Genomic DNA, 4,056 nt, shown 5'->3' with positions numbered 1-4,056 from the left:
AACCTTTATTGCTCGCTTTTTTGTTTAGATATTATTTGTATAATAGATAAGCTTTTGAAACAGAAATTAAAACACACGCACACACAATTTAACAGGAAAAGTTAGTAGGATATCTGAGAATCTCTGCTTATCATGAAAATTTGCTTGATTTTTGATAGTCAAATGTTTTATTTATTTATTTAATGTTTATTTTTGAGAGAGAGAGCAAGCAGGGGAGGGCAGAGAGGACAGAAGATCTGAAGTGGGCTCTGTGCTGACAGCAGAGGGCCTGATGTGGGGCTCAAACTCATGAACCTTGAGATCATGACCCGAGCTGAAGTCGGAAACTTAACCGAATGAGCCACCCAGGTGCCCCTATCAAATGTTTTAAATTGAAAAAAATAGCATAATAGGAAGGGAGTAGCTCAGTGTTGTAGCGAGGAGAGTAGCAGCTGTTTGTTTTGTAGAGTGCATCCTTTAAAACAGGACTTTGCTCTTCACTTTCTGCATAGCACCCTCCTGGCTTCCTAATTTTAGTTTCCTTCTACTACTGTTAGTTCTGTGAGAAAGCATTCCTAAAAGTAGGGCAAAATCCTCATTGATCTCACAGCATGAGGTCTTCCTTGCATGTTGTAGGATCCTGCATGTCTGGCTTACTGCTACATGAGGGCAGTTTAAGTGGCAGCTTTGATGGAGACTATCTATCACATTGATAGGATTATGAAGGACTCTCATCGTCTGCGACATGGCACATCTATCAGTGCTGGATCATTGATTTGTGGACTGCTATTAAAATGCCAATAGAAAATCCATGAACTAAATGTCAAAAAGGGAAAGAGAGGGAGAGACAGACAGACAGAGACTACTACTGTATTAACTCTTTTTTAAACCAGATTTACATTATGAGAAAATGCAACATAAATATTCCTTTTCTGGTAGAAATGTTCCAGCCCTCATAGAAAAACTTCTTACCTGTCTTTCCCAGTTGATAGTGTGATTTGAGATAACCACATGGAACCTAAAGTGTGGATCATAATAGTTGTGCCTGGGTATCTGTTAACTATTGTTGAATATAACTCTGGACTTTTTTTTTTTTTTAAGGTTTTAGAGAGAGAGTGCACAAGTAGGGGAGAGGGACAGAGAGAAGGAGAGAAAGGGATATATAGAGAAAGAATCTTAAGCAGGCTCCATGCTCAGTGTGGAGTCCAAGGGAAGGTTCAATCTCATGACCCTGGGATCATGATCTGAGTCAAAATCATGAGTCAGATGCTCAACCAACTGGACTACTCAGGTGCCCCATAACTCTGGTGTTTTAAAGAATAAAATTCAATCAATACTGAAAAAGAATTGCCAGACATTACCCAGATCCCATTATGATTTTTATGAGCACAACATAGTTAGTCAAGTTGTTTTAGAAGTTATTTTTCTTTGTCCCAGTGGTCTGTAGAGTCTGAGATGTCTCCCATCAGTGATAAATCCATTTTGACCTTGCACAGTTAGTGCTAAAGCATAAAATAGAATTCATATTTCAAAGTCTATACTTTGTTCAACAACATAACAACAACATATACTGCAAATGATAAACTATATGAAATGAAAATGTCAATAGTTATCTTCCCATTTTCGTTCCAGTCTAGATGATACAAAATACGAATATTCATTATTGCAGCAAATTCCATTATTTTAGAAAACCTTCAGGAAACCAAGATCAAAGCATGATTTATACGATTTATACTGTGTTCTATGTGTGTCACTGTTCCAACTCATTTAAAAGAAGCTTTGTCTACACAACCTTGGTCATAAAATAGGATACTAAAAATTAATGATAGTGCTTCATCTTTCCCTTTTTTAGGACTTACAGCTAAGATCTAACACAATTAATTGTTCATCGTGTCTCAGACTGTCCCTCAGCAGAGAAGCTCAATTACATCAACAATTTTTTTAAAAAATATATTGATTTATTAAGCTTATCTTACTTAAGGATTAAAATTGTACCACAGATACTAGCAGAATTGATTTTGCAGATATAGAAAACAAGTATCAAAAAGGAAACTGAGGGAAACTGAGCATCAACATTTCATATTCCTTTTTCTTTTCTCTTTTTTAAATTTTAATGTTTTTATTTATTTATCATTAGAGAGAGAGAGAGAACATGAACAGAGGAGAGACACAGAGAGACACAGAATCTGAAGTAGGCTTCAGGTTCTGAGCTGTCAGCACAGAGCCCAATGAAGAGCTTGAACTCACCAACCGTGAGATCATGACCTGAGCTAAAGTCAGACAGTCAACCAACAGAGCCACCCAGCCGTCCTCTTTTTTATTTTCATATTGTACTCTGAGATCAAGATTTTGTTAAAATGCTAAGTACCCTCCTTTTGGTCACAGTAGTAGACCGTGACCAAGTAGTATTTAGTGGGTAGACTAAATAAGTTATTTTTTTAATGTTTATTTATTTTTGAGACAGAGAAAGACAGAGCATAAGCAGGAGAGGGGCAGAGAGAAAGGGAGACACAGAATCTGAAGTAGGCTCCAGGCTCTGAGCTGTTAGCACAGAGTCATACACGGGACTCGAACTTACTAACCCTGAGATCATGACCTGAGCCAAAGTCGGACACTTAACCAAATGAACCACATAGGCGCCTCTAAATAAATTCTAATCTTTAAAGAGTGATGAGATTATTTTTGTTTAGAAAATATGTGAGTTAAAAATAGCAAATATTTGGAGCACCTGGGTGGCTCAGTTGGTTAAGCATTTGACTCTTGATCTTGGCTCAGCTCTTTATCTTGAAGTTGTGAATTCAAGCCTGGCATTGGGCTCCATGTAAGGTGTGGAACCTACTTAAAAAAAAAAAAAGTAAAATAAAATAAAAATAAATAAAATAAAAATAGCAAAATTCTTTAAAAGTGAATAAATCATAATCTCTTCATAAGGTATGTGTATATGTTTTAAACTTTAAAAGTTTAATAGCTAGGATTGAAGTTATGATGGGGGAGGAAGTGGTATATTGCATTTGAAGACAAACTGTGTGTGTGTGTGTGTGTGTGTGTGTGTGTGCGCGCGCGCGCACGCGCGCATTTATAACCCTATAATTTCATTCTGCTAACCACAGGACATAATTTGTCTTGGTAGTCATCATTCATTTTCACTAGGTCTAGAATATGTTGCTCATGATTGAACAATGCTATTATCCTAAACCAATAAATAAGTTTCAATATGCTACTTGCAGTTTATTTCTACAACTCACATTAATAAAAAGCTAAAGAACACAAAGATAGAATGAAATGCTTTACCACATAGAACTGCAAATTAAATGTCAGATTTTAATATTTAAAGTTGCTAAACTTTATTCATATATTTAGAAATAAAACTTGTTTATCCTTTAATAATTGAGTTTGATTTAGAACTAGCTGTCACCCTGTTTTTCAATAACATAGCAAAACATTTTTTAAAAGAAAACTTTTAGACTCAGTGTTTTTAATCACATTTAATTTGAGAAAGGCAAATGGTAGACTTCTGGCTATTTCTCAGAAGACACTTTTGAGGTAGATGGGAGGTAAACAGTCGTTTTGTAAACTAATAAATGTAGAGTGACTGAGTTTTCAAAACTCTTTTAGAAGCAGAAGAGGAATTCCAGGGCACGCTGCTTGTGTTCCTGACGTATTTACACAATCAGCACATCTCCATGCTTATCAATCTGCCCACATTCCACACCAGCTAAGAGGGAACCTCAAGTGTCTCCACTGACAAAGGGCCAAGAAGATCTGTACCACTGGGTCACAGGAAGAAGTTTCTAGGACAGAGACATATTCTTTACCCTATACTTCTTCCCTCGATCTGCTTACTCTTCTTCATACTCCTACCATCAGCATTTGGCAAGGGAGAGAAAACTCATTTGGAAAAGCAATTTGTAGATATCAGGACTGATATCTCTAGATAGTGATATAGTTTTAGAGTTACCCATTTTTTGATGATTTCTTAGCATGGATTTTCAAATGAGTAGCAAACAGTCTGGGTAGTCTCATATCTACAGAGTCTGATAACTTCAGCCCACTCTATTATCCCACAAGAATTCTCTA

Source organism: Hyaena hyaena, unplaced genomic scaffold, assembly GCF_003009895.1.
Source record: "Hyaena hyaena isolate Hyena2069 unplaced genomic scaffold, ASM300989v1 scaffold_1227, whole genome shotgun sequence".
NCBI lineage: Eukaryota > Metazoa > Chordata > Mammalia > Carnivora > Hyaenidae > Hyaena > Hyaena hyaena.
Note: the sequence above shows the minus strand (reverse complement) of the source record.